The sequence below is a fragment of the Apium graveolens genome, chromosome 4, assembly GCF_009905375.1.
Source record: "Apium graveolens cultivar Ventura chromosome 4, ASM990537v1, whole genome shotgun sequence".
Classification (NCBI taxonomy): Eukaryota; Viridiplantae; Streptophyta; class Magnoliopsida; order Apiales; family Apiaceae; genus Apium; species Apium graveolens.
Genome location: NC_133650.1, coordinates 230,016,058 through 230,035,370, shown reverse-complemented (window position 1 = coordinate 230,035,370; position 19,313 = coordinate 230,016,058).

The window sequence follows — 19,313 nt, the reverse complement described above, 5'->3', positions numbered from 1 at the left end:
GTAACTAGCATGTAAAGCATGGAAATATTGACAGAATCAAAATTACTGATTTTACCAGAAAAGACCTTGGTCACTACATCACACATGAAACTCCATTCCTTCCTAAGACCCAATCTCCTAATGTCACTTAACTTAGAAGTAGAGAGAGCATAGTTCATGGAATTAAGCATATTAACTATATCAGTGTCTGTGTGTGGTGAGGTCACAGTATTATCAGGAATCTTGAAACATGCTTGATAACATCACTATTAATACATAATTCCTTTCCTTTAATGGTGAGTGTGATGGTCTTATCTGTCGAGTTGTATGAAGCAGTAGTCCACATCTCTTCAACAACCTCACAGAAGATGGTGGGTGATTCTAACATTGCATAGCTGAGTTTGCAGTTCTTCACAAAATCCATCATTTTGTGGTAGTCACTTGAATGTTGAATCCCCTTGTTTACTAGAGCCGTGAAGTTATTCTTCTCATAGATGTATCCAGTTTGTGACATGATCTTGACTACTGGTGCCATTGTTAGAGAGTGGAAATTGCAGAGATAGAGATGCTAATTGCTTTTGAGAAAGAGAGAATTTAGAGCAGATAATTTGAGAATGATAAAAGAAAAACAATTGAAATGAAATAAGCTTTTATACCATCTAAAAAATAACTGTCAAAAATAATAAAGTAAAATAAAGTAACCAATAAAAATTGCCTAAAATAGCCATTTAAAAATAAACTGTAAAAATTCCATCAATTATCCGTCGTGTTATGCTTACAAACTGTAAGTATACTCGATGGATAATGTTCAGGAAATTAACGGCTAAGATTAAGATAATTTGACGGATGAGGATAAACTATTATACATCGAGTTATAAAATATTCCAGAAAAATAATTGATTTTTATTTACAAGCAATATTCCGACGGATGATCAAACTCGATGGATAAAGATCATCCGTCGAGATGTAAATTTTGACTTAGCCAAGATTCCATCTTAGACTGAAAAATTAATTAAATTTCTGGCTACATAACAACCTGTAAATTATCTGAAAAGATTTAAGTGTATTTAAGCATACCTAACTCACTTACCAACCTTAAGAAGGTGGATTCATCCAGTGGCTTGGTAAAAATATCTGCAAGCTGCTTTTCACTTGGAACAAAATGTAGTTCCACAGTACCATTCATTACATGTTCCCTTATGAAGTGGTACTTGATGTCTATGTGCTTTGTCCTTGAATGTTGTACTGGATTTTCAGTGATGGTAATTGCACTTGTGTTATCACAGAAAATAGGAATCCTCTTAACTTGCAGACAATAGTCTAGCAATTGATTTTTCATCCACAAAATCTGTGCACAGCAGCTGCCAGCAGCAATATATTCAGCTTCGGCTGTAGAGGTAGAAACTGAATTTCACTTTTTACTGAACCAGGACACAAGCTTATTTCCTAGAAATTGATAGGTTCCTGTTGTACTTTTCTATCAGTTCTACAACCTGCATAATCTGCATCTGAATAACCAGTTAGATCAAAACCAGAATCTCTAGGGTACCAAATGCCAAGTTTTGGTGTTCCCTTGAGATATCTAAAAATTCTCTTAATAGCTACTAAGTGAGATTCTCTAAGATCAGCCTGAAATCTAGCACACAAACATGTAGCAAACATTATATCTGGCCTACTAGCTGTTAAGTATAGAAGTGAGCCAACCATGCCCCTATAACTTGAAATATCCACAGACTTTTCAGTAGTGTTTAATTCAAGCTTAGTTGCAGTGGCCATGAGAGTTTTTGCAGATGTGCAATCCATTAGATCAAATTTCTTTAAAAGATCATAAATATATTTAGTTTGACTAATGAATATTCCATCACTAACTTGCTTAACTTGCAAACCAAGAAAGTAAGTTAGTTCTCCCATCATACTCATTTCACACTTACTCTGCATTAATTTGGCAAACTTTTTGCAAAGTTTTTAATCTGTAGAGCCAAAAATAATATCATCTACATAAATTTTAACAAGTATACTAGAGCCATTAACATTTCTAAAGAATAAAGTTTTATCTACAGTACCTCTTGTGAAGTAATTTTCCAAAAAGAACTTTGATAAAGTGTCATACCAGGCTCTAGGTGCTTGCTTCAGTCCATAAAGTGCTTTCAAAAGATAGTAGACATATTCTGGAAAATTTGGATCTTCAAAACCAGGAGGCTGACTAACATAGACTTCCTCCTCCAAGTCTCCATTCAGATAGGCACTTTTGACATCCATTTGATAGACCTTGAAATTGGCATGGGCTACATAGGCTAAGAAGATTCTGATGGCTTCCAGTCTTGCAACAAGAGCAAATATTTCATCAAAATCTATTCCTTCTTGTTGACAATAACCCTTAGCAACCAATCTAGCTTTGTTCCTGACTACTATGCCATTTTCATCCATCTTGTTTCTGAATACCCATTTGGTGTCAACTGGATTCTTTCCTCTAGGCTTGGGCACCAGCTTCCATACCTTATTCCTCTCAAATTGGTTTAGCTCCACCTGCATAGCTAAAATCCAATAAGGATCCAACAAAGCTTCTTCTACCTTCTTTGGTTCTTCCTTTGAAAGAAAGCTGCTGTATAGACATTCTTCTTGAGTTGCTCTCCTTGTTTGAACTCTGGAAGATACATCACCAATGATGATCTCAAAGGGGTGATCCTTTGTCCATTCTCTTTGTTGAGGTAGATTAGCTCTAGATGAAGAGGCCTCATTGTTGTCTTGATGTGTGATTGAGTTTTGATTGTTAGAAACTCCCCTGAGTTAATGGATCTTTGATTTGAGAAAGGGGAGCTTTCTGTAAGTGATCTATCCTGACTCCCAGCTCCTTTTGATAACCCGACGGATGGTGAATTTTGAGTACCGATGGATGAAGTAGGTTGCCTTCTGACGGATAAGGCAGATTGTCTCCCAACGGATGAAGCATTATGCAACTCGACAGATGTTGAATTTTGTGCTTCATTGGTAGTAGATTTTTCTGCATTATCCTTTGATACTGTTTCTTGATCACTTTCATCGTCACTGTCATCACTAACCATCTCCACATTGTCAAATTTGAGGCTCTCATGGTTGTCTCCATCTCGCAGTCCTTCAATCTTTTTATCATCAAACACAACATGTATTGATTCCACAACAATGTTGGTTCTTAGATTGTAGACTATATATTCTTTACCCACAGCATATCCAACAAAAATTCCTTCATCTGCTTTAACATCAAACTTCCCATTCTGATCAGTTTGATTTCTCAAGATATAACATTTGCAGCCATAGACATGAAGAAAATTTAGAGTTGGCTTCTTGTTCTTGAATAATTGATAGGGAGTCATGCATTTTGCTTGATTAATCAGAGAAATATTCTGAGTGTAGCATGCAGTATTTACAGCTTCAGCCCAGAATTATGTTGGTAATTTAGATTCTTCAAGCATTGTCCTGGTAGCTTTAATAAGTGATATGTTCTTCCTTTCCACTACTCCATTCTGTTGTGGAGTTCTTGCTGCTGAAAACTCATGCAAAATTCCATTTTCATCACAAAATGCTCTCATGACAGAATTCTTGAACTCAGTTCCATTGTCACTCCTGATTCTTCTCACTTTGAAATCAGGATGATTATTGACTTGCCTTATGTGATTGATGATGATTTCACTAGCCTCATCTTCAGACTTTAGGAAATATGTCCAAGAGAACTTTGAGAAATCATCTACAATTACTAGGAAAAATCTTTTCCCTGAAATGGATAACACATTGACTGGTCCAAACAAATCAATGTGTAGCAGTTGCAAAGGTTCTTCAATTGTTGAATCAAGCTTCTTCCTGAATGATGCTTTGATTTGCTTTCCTTTTTGACAGGCATCACACAATCCATCCTTAGAAAACTCCACTTGAGGAATGCCTCTAACCAGTTCTTTCTTTACTAGTTCATTCATGGTCCTGAAGTTTAAATGATATAGCTTCTTGTGCCATAACCAACTTTCATCCTGACTTGCTTTGCTGAGAAGACAAGTAACAGATTCTGCATTTGATGAGTTGAAGTCAGCTAGGTACACATTTCCTTTTCTCACACCAGTGAGAACCACTTTGTTGCTCCTCTTGTTAGTCACAACACAGGCTTCTGAGTTGAAGGTTACTGAATTGCCTTTATCACAAAGCTGGCTGATACTCAGCAAATTATGCCTGAGACCATTCACTAAGGCAACTTCCTCAATGATGACATTGTCTTTTGAAATCAAGCCATATCCCACAGTATAACCCTTGCTGTCATCTCCAAAAGTAATACTAGGGCCAACTCTCTCCTTGAACTCTGTGAGCAGGGTAAAATCACCAGTCATGTGTTTTGAATAACCACTATCCAAGTACCATAGATTCTTTCTGTTTTCCTGCACACATCAAAATCAAAACAAGTTGATTTTGGTACCCAAGTTTCCTTGGTTCTTGCCTTGTTAGCTTTCTTTTTCTATTTCTTAGGTTTGATCTCATTTGACTTAGGGATATCAGATTCATCCTTAGTCATTTGAGTTGAACCTTTGAAACCATTCATTATAACAGAATTATCATGCATAATATGATTAACAGGGAATGGCATGCTATTAGTGAACATGTTATTCCAGTAAGGCATGCTAAATGGCATTTATGGCATACTAAATGCAGCATAATAAGGATTAGGTGCAAATGGCATATTAGCAAACTGTGCATTCATATTCTGTGTAGACTTAGCATTCATAGGCATAGGAGGCATGACATTCATGTTGGGAAAGTGAGGTGGCACATATATGGAAGTAGGCATGACAGATTTGTAATTAACAGACAAATGATTTACACTACCACACTTGACACAGATTTTTCTAGGAGCATATTTATCAGGTGTGTAGTTATTGTGTTTATTAATCCCTACTTTACCATTTATATTATTTTTCTTTTTAGCCTCTGTTTTAATCTTAATCTTTTCAAGTCTGTCACTCAATTGCTTGACAGTCATATGACCAACATTAGCCTTCTTCTCCTTCTTCACTTGACTAGATTCTCCTGGAACAAAATTCTTGGAAACTGATCCATATCTCTCATTTAACTTGACAAGCTTGGATTTACTCATAGGCTTGCTCACAGTCAACAGATGAGGATTTATGTCACTCGACGGAATACCCTTTTTGCTATCCGACAGATGACCCTCATCATCCGTCGAGTCTACATCTGTTAGCAATCCTTCCACCAAATTGGATTCCAGCTTCTCCTTGTTCTTCTTCTAGGCTGCATCACAAAAGGACTCAATCCCTTGAACTTTGGTGATTTGAGCATGAACATCTCTAGATGTTTTCCATGCCTTAATCACCTCCTGTTCATGTTCAAGCTGCTTCTTCAAGATCTCTTCTTTCTTCAAGGACTCGGTTAATTCATCCTTAGCAATTTTGCACTCAATTCTTAATTTTTCAAATTCAATGAACCGAGACTCTAGCACATTATTCCTCTCACTTAAAAATAAATTATTTTATTTGATTTTAGCATTTTCTTTAGTGAGAGATTTAAGTGTAACACGCAAATGATATAATTCTTTAGACATGTCATTTATAGCATCATTATACTCAGCTTTAGATAAATGTGCAAGATTAGTGGTGATTACCTGATTACTTGAAAAACTTGTCTCTGTTTCATCAGACTTGGCCATTAGGGCTAGATTGACATAGCTGACATCCTCATCCTCATCAAGACCATCTGCAGCCCAGTCATTTTCTTGTGTAATGAAGGCGTTTTCCTTTCGTTTGAGCAAATTAAAGTATTTCTGTTTATAATCCACAGGCTTAAACTTCTTTTTGTTGGAATCTGACTTTCTACACTCATTAGCAAAGTGCCCTGCCAAGCCACATTTGAAACACTTGAATTTTGATTTATTCACCATGTTTCTATTTGTCTTAGCTGCTCCAAAGTTCTTCTTGAACTTGAGCTTGGCAAATCTTCTGGAAAGAAATGCTAGATGTTCATCAATATCTTCCATGTCATCTTGGCTCAAAGAATCTTCATTTTCTGCTGCCAGCCCCTTAACTTGTTTTCACAGACCTTTGAAGTTGATTCAACAGCTTCCATCTTCATATCCTTCTCTTTTTCTAACTCAGCAACTAGTACAATGGATCCTCCTTTCTTCTTTCCTCTCTCCATCCTCTCATCTTGCTCTATTTTAAGCTCATAGGTTTTCAGGATGCCATACAGTCTCTCCAAAGTAAACTCCTTGTAATCTTGAGAGTTTCTCAATGAGACTGTCATAGGTTTCCATTCCTTTGGAAGAGATCTAAGGAACTTCAGATTGGAGTCTTTTATCTGATAGACCCTTCCATGCAACTTCAGAGCATTTAGTAGTTTTTGAAACCTACTAAAGATGTCAGTGAGAGACTCACTTTCTTCACTATGAAAATGCTCATATTGCTGAATCAGTAGCTGCATCTTGTTTTCTCTAAGTTGCTCAGTGCCATCACAAATAATCTGTATTGTATCCCAAACATCCTTGGCAGTTTTGCAATTGATGATGTTGTCAAACATATCACCATCAACTCCATTGAACATGATATTCATGGCCTTCTTATCTTTCCTGACTTGTTCAATATCAGGATCAGACCATTCATGCCTTGGCTTGGGGATAGATGGCTCATTTCCAGTTGCAGCTCTCATTGGTACATGAGGGCCTCTTTCTATGCAATCTACATAGGCCTCATCTTGAGAAAGTAAATGAAGATGCATCTTTACCTTCCAGTGATGGTAATTATCTTTATCCAGAAAAGGAATCTTCACTCCAACATCCTTTTTGTTCATCTTGCTATTTTGTTGTGATCTTTAAACTCTTTGTTTATCAAGAGCTTGCTCTGATACCAATTGTTAGTCCCTTAACAATGCAACAAGAATTACAGAAGGGGGGTTGAATGGAATTCTTGAAACTTTTTCACAAATAAAATTGTTCTAACTTAAATATATGTATATATTAGTGTGAATTGATTTGCAGAGTGCGGAATAATAACTTGAAATAAATCAAAACAAAAGTAATTAAAAACACAAGTCTTTAAAAACTTTCTGGTGGATTTGAATGTATCCACCAGAGATATATAATATATCAAGAGAACTCTGTGTAGCAATTAGCTCACAGCTGCTTACAAATTGTCAACAAGTAAGATTGTAGAGAAATGCTAAGAATACAACTTACAAATGTTTCTCTCTTGGTTGCTTAGTTAGTTGTTCTATTTGCTACTTCTTGGTTTATATATTACCAAGATTACAAAGCAATAAGACAAGATAATTGATAGGGATAAATAAATCCTGATTGTGTAATTAAATATTACTGTAATTATACATGATTTGGGCTTCTAGGCCCAATAAGAAGATGTATGATATTCAGACCAAAAAGGTTAACACATTGATCAGGCCTGATGGACCAGATCAGGCCTGATGGAACAAAGAAGGCCCAAAAACCCTGAATATTAATTAAATTCGTAATTAATTAATAAGGAAAAAATCAGCTACTGAGAAGAGTCCCAATAAGGACATAAATCCTTGCAGATTAGCCTCCAAGGGACCTAGAAGGATAATGAATCAGTTTCCTACTATTTAGGACTCCAAAGTCCATTCTAATTCTGAGACTTGGCTACCAAGTCTCCTATACCAAGTCCAATTCTAGGACCAACATCTATATAAGGGGTCTCACCCCACAAATCAGAACTACATTTTTTGACATGATTCTCTAATTCACAAAGATACGTAGGCATCTCGTAAAGGCAGAGTTAAGCTACGAAACACGAGAGCAGCCATTAAAGGCCTTGAGCTCCCGAACCTTAGTAATAAATACAGCAAATAATAACCTTAGTTTTTTATCCATAACATTTGGCGCTGTTTGTGGGAAAGCACAACAATAACCATGGCGAATACACGGAGAACAGTTAGAGCCCTTGGAGGAGGAACACCAACGGGGACAACCCAAGTGATTTCTTCAACTGTGGAGGTACCTCCTCATTCAACTTATACAACCACGCAAGGAGAAGCCTAGATAGGGGCAACTGAACCTCAGCCACAAGGGACGATTCCCTCGGCTAAAGGTACGAATCCCCAAGTTCAACAGGTACATGCACCTGTGAATTCTCGACCCATCGGGTACGAATATTCAACTATTGTTAGTACTAACCCCCCTTATGGGATGCCCCTTTACCCCAAGGTTGGAGGAAGTGGACATGCTGGACTGAGTGAAGCACGAGGGCGTTCTCCCCCATACATACGAGGTTTGGCTCCTATCCCTGAGGATCAAGAATTTTCTGGTCCTTACACTGAGAGAGACTCTGAATCTTTGGATGATGAAGTAGCTCCAAGAAGGAGATGTGCTGGCAAAGAGCCGATGGCTGATGGTAGCCAACGCCCTCAAAGCACCCAAGGGACGAATCCCCAAGAAGCGCATGAAAGGATCAGGGCTCACGAGGCTGAGATTCAAAGGCTGAGGCGTGACTTCGAGGTGCACCAAACCACCAGACCCCCAGTACCTCCTAGGGGGAGAAATCCTCCTCCTGTCATAGACCTGGATGGTCCAGTACAGAGAAGGGCTATTGTCCCAAGGGCTGATCCAAGCAATCTTCTTCCCCTTGGAGATCCTGATGATCCTACTCCGCCCTTCACTGAAGAAATAATGAATGCCCATATCTCAAGGAAGTTCAAGATGCCAACTATTAATGCTTATGATGGCACGGGAGATCCCGCTAATCATGTTAGGACATTCTCTAATGCACTGCTGTTGCAGCCCGTGAATGATGCTATTAAGTATCGGGCCTTTCCTCAAACCCTGTCGGGTATGGCTCAAAGGTGGTATAATCGTTTGCCCCCAAACTCTATTGGGTCATTCAGAGAATTAAGTTAGGCTTTTATTAAGCATTTCATCAGTGGGAGAGTGCATGAGAAAAGTTCAGCATCCCCCATGAGCATTGTATAGGGAGCAAAGGAATCCTTGAGAGAATACCTGAATCGTTTCACAAAGGAGGCTTTGAAAGTCCCGGACCTTGATGACAAGGTAGCCATGATGGCACTGCAACAGGGAACTAGGGATGAATTCTTTAAGATGTCTTTGGCGAAACGCCCCCCCTGAAAGCATGTTGCAGCTCCAAGATAGAGCCGGGAAGTACATCAAGGTGGAAGAGAGCATGAGGAAGACCGTAGCGAGTAATGAGCCCAGTGGAGGCAAGAAGCGGAAAACTGACCTGGAATATATCGCTAAGGAAAAGTATCCTAGAACCGAGCCAAACCCTGATTCAACCCCCAAGAAGGGAGGACCTGGGTAAAAGTTCTTTGAATACGCTAAGCTGAATGCTCCTAGAAGTCAGATCTTGACGGAAATCGAGAAAGATCGAGATATTCGTTGGCCTAAGCCTTTGAAGGCTGATCCTGCCAAGCTAGATAAGAGCAAGTATTGTAGATTTCACAAAGATATCGGTCATGACACCGATGAGTGTAGGCAACTGAAAGATGAAATTGAGTTCCTCATTTGAAAAGGAAGATTGAACAAATACACTGGAGATGGAGGGGATAGGAGTAATAATGGAAGAAACAAATTTGAAGATCGTAGGAGGGACCAAGATGATCAGGGGTGGAATCCCCAGCCTAGGGGACCGGTGATAAATACAATCTTCGAAGGACCACGACCCCGAGGGCCTATGATAAACATAATCTTTGGAGGACCAACTGCTACTGGGTTATCCAAGAACTCCAGGAAAGCGTATGCCCGAGAAGTTATGCATATTGTTGGGGAAGCCCCGAAGAGGGCCAGGACAGGGGTAACAATGTCTTTTGATGATTCTGATCTGGAAGGTGTGAAATTTCCCCATGACGACCCGTTGGTTATAACCCCGATAATAGGGAACAACCCAGTTAGAAGGGTCCTTGTGGATAATGGTGCTTCAGTGGATATCTTGCTCCATGACACCTTTTTCAGGATGGGATATAATGACTCCCAATTGACCCCAACTGACATGCCAATATATGGGTTTGCGGGAGTGGAGTGCCCCGTAGATGGGATAATCAAGTTGCCAACAACCATAGGACAGGAACCAAGGCAAGCAACTTAGATGTTGGACTTCGTGGTGGTGAAGGCTAGTTCGACTTACAACGCTATCATGGGAAGAACAGGGATACACGCCTTCAAGGCAACCCTTCTTCCTACCATTCAGTTATGAAGTTTCCAACCCGGGATGGGATCAGAGAAGAGAGAGGATACCAAAAAATGGCTAGGAGCTGTTATGTGGCCTCTTTGAGGGCAGATGGAGTTGGGGGGCAGGTTCTTCCTATTGAAGGTCTGGATATCCGAGAGAATGATGAGAAAAGAGGAAAGCCAGCAGAAGACTTGGTTTCAATTCCTTTAGCCCCCGAAGATCTTGAGAAGGTGACTTTTATTGGAGCAACGCTCGAGGAGCCCCTTAGAGGGAAGTTGGTGAAATTTTTGCAAGAAAATAGTGACGTATTCGCATGGTAAACAGCTGATATGCCAGGCATAGACCCAGAACTGATTACTCACAAACTAAATGTGGACCCAAATCGGAAGACAGTGAAACAAAAGAAAAGAAGTTTTGCTCCAGAAAGGCAAGAAGCTATAAAATAGGAAGTGGAGAAGCTCTTAGAGGCTGGTTTCATTGAGGAGATTCAATTTCTAGAATGGTTAGCAAACCCTGTAATGGTGAAGAAGGCCAATGGAAAATGGAGGATGTTTGTAGACTTCACTGATCTAAATGATGCCTGTCCTAAGGACTGTTTCCCGTTACCAAGGATCGATACTTTGATAGACGCCACTGCTGGGCACGAAATGCTGAGCTTCATGGATGGATTTAGTGGATACAATAAGATTAAGATACACAAGGATGACATTCCAAAGGTATCATTCATCACTGACTTTGGTGTTTATTGTTATCTTGTTATGGCATTTGGTCTTAAGAATGCAGGAGCCACCTATCAAAGGTTGGTAAATAAAATTTTTAAGGATCTTATTGGTAAGACTATGGAAGTCTATGTTGATGACATGTTAGTCAAGAGTCTAGTAAAGACTGATCATATAACCCATTTGAGGAAAGCTTTTGAGGTCCTGAGGTACCACAATATGATGTTAAATCCTACAAAGTGTGCTTTCGGAGTAGGATCTGGAAATTTTTTGGGATTGATGGTCTCCAAGAGAGGGATCGAGGCCAACCCTGATAAAATAAAGGCAATCCTAGATATGGAACCACAAAAAACTGTCAAGGATGTTCAGAAGCTCACAGGAAGGGTTGCTGCGCTGGGACGATTCATCTCCAAGTCAGGAGACAAGTGCTTATCATTCTTTAAGTCACTAAAAACATTAAGGACTTTGTATGGAGTGAGGAGAACCAGAAGGCTTTTGAGGAGTTAAAGAAATATATGGCCCATGCCCCGTTGTTGGCCAAACCAGCTTTGAATGAAGTTTTATACTTGTACTTGGCGGTTTCAGAGAGTGCCTTGAGCGCTGTGTTGGTTAAGGAGGAACTGAAAATCCAGAAACCCGTATACTATGTCAGCAAAATTCTGCATGGTGCTGAGTTGAATTATTCAACTATTGAGAAATTTTCTCTAGCCTTGGTAATGGCTTCAAGAAAGTTACGTCCTTACTTTCAGGCTCATCAAATTGAGGTACTAACAAATCAGCCCCTGAGAAATATCATTCATAGTCCCAAGGCTAGTGGGAGGTTGATCAAATGGGCAATAGAGCTGGGAGAGTTCGACATCAAGTATAAGCCACGGACGGCAATAAAAGCCCAGGCATTAGCTGACTTCGTTGTGGAATGTACCATACCCAACCAAAAAGTCGGGGAGCAGGAAGATACCATACCTCAAGACAAGGAAGTTGATAAGGGGGACAAAAAGAATGATGATAAGGAGAAAGAATATTGGGTTCTCTATTTTGATGGAGCATCAAAAACAAATTCAAGTGGAGCAGGATTGGTTTTACAAAGCCCTGATGGGTTCTTGATTGAGTATGCCATGAAGCTAGACTTCCCGACCACAAACAATGAGGCAGAATATGAAGCTCTGATAGCTGGCCTCGACCTAGCAGGAACACTTAAAGTCAAGAACTTAAAAGTCCGTGGAGATTCGAAGCTGATCGTATCCCAGGTAAAGGGAGAGTTTGAGGCAAGAGATGATACGATGGCTAAGTATGTCCACCTGGTAAGGGTTGTGATGACCCAGTTCGATGAATGCCATGTTGAGCACATTCCAAGGGAGGAAAATGCTAAGGCAGATGCATTATCAAAGTTTGCTTCATCTGAGATATAAGAAAGTTCAGGAAGTGTATACTTCCGCATTTTAAAGACACGGAGCATCGATGTTAAGCTTGTAGCTCCTATAGGCCTGGGGACGTCATGGATAGATCCTATTAAGGCCCATATTCAAACTGGTTGGTTGCCAAACGATCCTATTGAAGCAGGGAAGCTAGCTGTTCGAGCACTAATGTACTCTTTGATAGATGGGATTCTGTATAAAAGATCTGTCGTGGTTCCTTACTTAAGGTGTCTCAGGCCCGATGAGGCACGCTTGGCTCTTGAAAAAGTACATGAAGATATTTGTGGTCAACACTTGGGGGCAGGGCTTTAGCTCATAAGATTATCCGTTTAGGCTTCTATTGGCCAGAAATGATGGCTGATGCCAAAGAATATGTGAAGAAGTGTGACCGCTATCAGAAGCATGCACCGGTCGTTAGACAACCCCCCGAGATGCTGACCTCTATCAACTCGCCCATCCCCTTTGCTATGTGGGGAATGGATATACTGGGACCTTTCCCCATGGCCATGGCACAAAGGAAGTTCCTGATTGTAGCCATTGATTATTTTACTAAGTGGATTGAAGCCAACCCTTTGGCCAAAATCACAACTAAACAAGGTGCACAATTCCCGTGGGAAAATATTATGTGCCGGTATGGAATTCCCCGCATCCTACTCACTGACAATGGAACACAATTCAACAATGAAGAATTCAAGAAGTATTGTGAGGAGAATGAAATTAAGTTACGATTCACCTCTGTGGCTCACCCGCAAGCCAATGAGCAAGCGGAAGTGGCGAATCGAATAATCCTGGATGGACTAAAGAAGAGGATCGAGAAGTCAAGGAATAACTGGGTGGATGAAATACTCCCCATACTATGTGCCTATAGGACTACCTGTAGAGTCACGACTGGAGCAACTCTCTTCATGTTAGCATATGGTGCAGAAGCAGTTGTTCCTGTAGAAATATCACATTCCTCCCCCAGGATTCAAGCTTTAAATGCTGAGGAAAATGAAGAAGGGCAAAGGTTAGCCCATGATCTAATTGATGAAGTACGAGATGAGGCACATGCGAAGACAGTGGAATATCAGAAAAAAGTTCATTTTACTACAACCTAAGGGTTAAAGAAAGGTTCTTCAAACAAGGTGACTTAGTCTTGAGGAAAGTGGAAGCTTCTGGCGTAGGGCAGAAAGGTAAACTTGCCCCAAATTGGGAAGGGCCGTACAAAGTCAAGAGCATTCAGGGTAGGGGAACCTACAGGCTGGAGACTATGGATGGTTTTGAAGTCCCGAGAACTTGGCATGCCCAAAACCTGAAGATTTACTATGTGTAGAACAGTTAAAGTACGATTCTCACTTGTTAGTATGACAAGTAGGTTTAAAAGCACTTGAAGCTTTGCTTGCTTAAGATTTTTCTATATAAAAGATATGTTTAGATTTTATCAGGGTTGAACCCATTTCATGTAAGGTATCAAGAATACCAAGTTATAATATAAAGCCTTCGACTTAATCTTAGTTTATTAGATTGATGCATTGTGAAGGATAAAACCAAGTTATAAACTTGAGTTTGAAAAATTGAAAGAAAAAATACGACGATCCTTGGGCAAAATATGACTGAAAACAATAAAAGTCAATTACAAAGTTCAATATTGTCTAAGAAAGAAGAAATACATAAAACTTAGGCCTTGGAAGGCTGGGATTCCTCGGAACCACTATCCGAAGTCTCCTCAGATGTCTCTTCAGTCGGTCCCTCGGAAGTCCCCACGGAAGTCTTCGCAGAGGTTCCCTCGGAACTATCTTCGGACGCTTTGGATACTGCAAGAGATGCTCGTTTAGGAGACGCTGGCTTTGGAGGCTCTTCTACCCTGGCCTTCTTTATAACGGGCTCAGGCTCCTCCTCAGAAGAAGATTCCTCCCCTTCAGAGCTGGATTCGAGCTCCTTCCTCTTTTGGCCTTGGCTCCCCGATGGGCCGTCCTAGATCAAATCAGCGAGCTTATCTGCAACGCCCCCAAGTGCTGGAACTGGCACAGGACAAGGGAAGGAAGACTGTTCAAGGACTTCTGGAAACTCGTCCTGAATAGCCTCCACAACGGCGTCCCAGCCTTCCTTGTAGCTGACTGGATGAAGGAGGGCATCATGCTCCACCATTAAATCCTTGAACTCCTGAGTATCCATCCAGCCGTCAAAGGCCTTGTCCTTTTGAGCCTTGAGGATAACATTCTCAGCCCGAGCCGTTTCCAGGTCAGAAGTTGATGAGGCGAGTTGGGCTTTAAGGGCCTCTATTCTTTGGTTGGCCTTCTTCAGCTTTTTGTTCGCATCCTCGAGGCCAACTTTCCAAGCCTTGGCTTGATAAATCGCCCCTTGAAAATGGGTGTTCGCCTACAAGATACACAGCAAAAGTAAGAAATGGGCAAAATCAAAAAGGCAAAAAACTATGAATGGCAAAGGAAAAAGAAGTACCGTCGCCAAAGCCTGAGCTCCGAAAAACTCGTTAGCCTCCAAGTCCTGTTGAAGGACAAAATCTTGATAGTCAACCGGGGAAATGGAATTCATAGACCATTCCTTGGAAAGAGCCGTGTTGCCAACAATCGAATCCTTGCCCCGGATTCCCCAAGCAGGTTAGAAGAAAGACCCTGGTTTTTGTTTGGTACGTAAAACTTGGCTGGGGCCTTCCTCGCCTGGTTCCTTTTCCTGGAGTAGGAACTCCGGGAAATGATCCCCAAGGCGCGGGTCTTTGAAGATTTTCCAGCATGCTTCGTTGGGTCATTTCCAGGTCTTTTGGCTTTGTAGCCTCCTCAATCTTCTCAGCCACTGCAACAAATAAGATAAGTGAGTTGAGAAGTTAGCAAAGTAGAAAATGGAAGAAATGAAGACAACTGGAGAAGGTAGGAAACATACTCTTTTTAGGGACGGGAGATAGGCCGCGTTCTACGAGAACAGTCTCCCTGATAAGATCCCAAGAATGGTAAGTCCCATTATCTTGAGTAAGGAGGTTGAAAGCTCTGGTCTCCTCCTCAGACAAAACTATATCGTTAGGGCTCCCATCTACGGCTAGTCCAAAAGATGAGCGAAATAAGGTGCCCCAATCGCCACCCTCCCAAACGACGAACAAAAAATCTTTCTTCCACCCCAAATTGTTTTCAGGGATGGACTTCCCGTTCACTATGTGGGGAACGGTTGGGCGCTGGTTTAAAGAAACCTACCCCGGATTCTTGTCAGGACTGTTCTTGAACTAGAAAATCTTTCTGAAAATAGCAACAGAGGTAGGGACATTGTGCTTGGCGCATTACGACAGATAGCACAGAATCAACCTCCAAGAGTTAGGAGGGAGTTGGCAAGGGCTGATGCCCATATCAGCTAGCAAAACAGGGATGAATGGGTGAAAGGGGAGTCTAATACCTGCCCTTAGAGTATCCCTGTAGACACGTAGTGCGTCTTTCCTCCACTGACAGGCCCTGTCGGCCGGACCTGCAAGAACTAGCTTGAAAGGATCCTTGATTTTGAAACAACCACTCAACTTGTCCAGCTCCTTTGGATCCCGCAAGACACTGATATGGTCGTGCGCGTCTAGATGCGCATCTGACGGGTACTCGTCCCCTCTGGTGTTGATCATATCAATCAAGGAAGTGTACCTTGACCGAATGGGGAATTCATTGGACTTTCTGGCCACATTCATCTTGGCCAAACGAGTCAATTTCTTATCAGCCATCTGAAAAAAAAGGGCACATAAGGAAATAATTTTAAACGTAAACTATGCAAAAACAAGCACAAGAACAAAAAGGGAGAAGTGTTACCCGAAGTAATGCTCCTAAAAAAGGCTTTGGGGCTCAAAATACTCCGACCTACTGTTATTTCTCTGAGATTCTTAACAGAAGAAAAAAGAAGGAGAATTTAGAAATGAGAAAGTGAGGAGCAATAGACTCTACTCACTCCTTAATATAGGAGAAAAAGTGAAGTTGAAGGGACAAAAAGCTCAGTAAAGATAAAGGCCGAAAGAAAAAAAAGCCCAGAAATGGAACATTCCAGAATATTCCAAGGAACTCCAAAGAAAATAAATAAAAATTCCCGAGAATTCTAGAGAATTCTAAAGAAGGTGTTTTAATATATTAAAGCCCAGATTAATATGGAAGAGGCCCAAATCCAATTAGGATTTGGAAAAATAGAAGGCCCAAATCCAATTAGGATTTGGAAAAATACAGGCCCAAATCAATGCCCTAAAAAAGACAAGGCCCAAACAAGGCCCAATCCAAATCGGATGAGAAGGAGGCCCAATAAGACCAGGATTGAGGTCGAATTCTAGGTCGTGAATTCTGCTCGAATTCTTTTGAACAGACACCCAAAAATTACGAGTATAATAGACCAGGATTGAGGTCGAATTCTAGGTCATGAATTCTGCTCGAATTCTTTCAAACAGACACCCAAAAATTACGGGTATAATAGAACAGGATTGAGGTCGAAAGCCAGACCAGGATTGAGGTCGAATTCCTGAATCAAGCACAATATTTTTCAAGAATGGGTGTAGAAACCTAGACTAAAATCCAGGTCGAAGAATCGACTAGGATCCTGGTAGAAACCCAGGTCGTGAATCCTAGTTGAGATCTAATGACCAGAAAGCAAATAAGCACAGAAGTCTCGACTAAGATCTAGGTCGAAGGTTCGACTAGGATCCTGGTCGAAAACCAGGTCGTGGATCCTAGTCGAAGTCCTTCGACCAGGATTGGAAAGCTGGCCCAAAATTCGACTAGAATCTAGGTCGAAATTTCGACTAGGATCCTGGTCGAAAAAGGGCTGAAAATTTGAGAATATTTGTGAAAAATTGCAGAAAATTTGGAAAATCTTGGAAAAAGGAAAAATTCCTGAAAAATACCAGAAAATTCCTAAAAATAGGGAGAAGACAAGAAAATAGAAAGGGAAGTTTTTAAACGACCCTGAAGCCGCGTACAAGAAAAATCGTTGTACGTGTAGGTCGCTCCACACTTTACGCAAAACGATACTCTAAAAGGGAATGAACGAACTTAAGTTTTGCGAAATTTATACGGTTTCCCAAAAGTTGGGGGGCAAATGATAGGGATAAATAAATCCTGATTGTGTAATTAAATATTACAGTAATTGTACATGATTTGGGCTGCTAGGCCCAATAAGAAGATGTATGATATTCAGACCAAAAAGGTTAACACATTGATCAGGCCTGATGGACCAGATCAGGCCTGATGGAACAAAGAAGGCCCGAAAACCCTGAATATTAATTAAATTCATAAATAATTATAAGGGAAAAATCATCTACTGTGAAGAGTCCCAATAAGGACATAAATCCTTGCAGATTAGCCTCCAAGGGACCTAGAAGGATAAGGAATCAGTTTCCTACTATTTAGGACTCCAAAGTGCATTCTAATTCTGAGAATTGGCTACCAAGTCTCCTATACCAAGTCCAATTCTAGGACCAACATCTATATAAGGGGTCTCACCCCACAAATCAGAACTACGTTTTTTGGCTTGATTCTCTAATTCACAGAGATACGTAGGCATCTCGTAAAGGTAGAGTTAAGGTACGAAACACGAGAGCAGCCATTAAAGGCCTTGAGCTCCTGAACCTTAGTAATAAAAACAGCAAATAATAACCTTAGTTTTTTATCCATAACAATAATAAAACAAAAAATATCAAGTCTAATACTATGCTACTTCATTACTCTATTCCAACATCTTTGAATATATTTATAATAGCATGGAAATGGAAATGCTTCTTTGTTCTCTAAAACCCAGTTGAATAGGCTTCCACATTCCATTTGCATACACTCGACGCATGTGACTGTGTTGTCACTGTCAACAGATGTTTGAATTCTTTATCTGTCGGGTTCATGATCATCTGTCGAGTTCATGATCATCCGTCGGGTTGTCTTGTTGATCATCCGTCGAATGGCATTGTTGTTTATCCGTCGGGTAGCAATCTGGCACTTGACTTCATTTCATTTATGCAGAATTACAAGACATCATCTATGTACAATTAATCAACCTATTCTGCATATCTAATTAAGACAACATGACTTGAGTAATACTACAGAATCTAAACAATGTGTATGCAGAAATGTGCTACAGACTTATTGTTACATAAGCTACTCACTCGATGGATAATAAATCATCATCCGTCAAGACTATATTGAGTTATCCGTCGGGACTATAATCCTTATCCGTCGAGTGCTACATATTTCACTAAGTAAAATCTACCAAGGTGTTTTGTTAAAGAAATCATCAAGTACACAACATATACATAACAATAATTAGTGATTGGATTATATTATGTTTATTCTTATTATTATTAGTGACGTCAACTCCTGACCCCGGGGTTGAGGCCGTCACAGTTGGTATCAGAGCTACAGGTTTGAGTCCCTAATTTAGGTCAGGAGTAGAGTCAAAATAGTGTAGAAAGGTATGTATAAAGTTGTGAGTCAGCAACTCAATCAGAGGAGCGAGTCTTTGAGTTCAGTCGAGGGTTCAGAGACGTAACCCTGACGTCTATTGAGGATTAGATGGTAGTGCCCTAACCCAGAGTACGTTTCCTTCGTATATGTAGTATTGGTAATGTCCGATGGATATTTCTAGTTCCCTCTCGAGAATACGAGTCTAATTGTGAGAGCTCAGCTTTTGAGTGGATGTTGGATGTGTCAGCTAAAGAGACACCAATGTTATTTCTAAATATTGCATTTCTTATGTCAAGTGATGTTGTCGGACCGAGTGTGTGATCTCAGTGAGTTTGGATAGTATGATAATAGACAACGGCTGATATGACAACCAAGTCTCTTGAGTGAATGTGGATCAGTACTATGCTTTGTATCTTTGAACTTTTATATATCTATTTTGAGACGTATTTTGTTTCCAGAGTAATTGTTTATTATCCCACAAATTGCTTATTTTCCCGTAAGAAAGTTAAGAACACGAAGTAAGTAGCTTAGGGTTTTATTGATCTCATTACAAAGCAGACTCTCCCCTCCTTATGTGTAATTTCTATTTAAATATTGTTTCCTTCCTCGGTGGTTCACTTAGTTGAT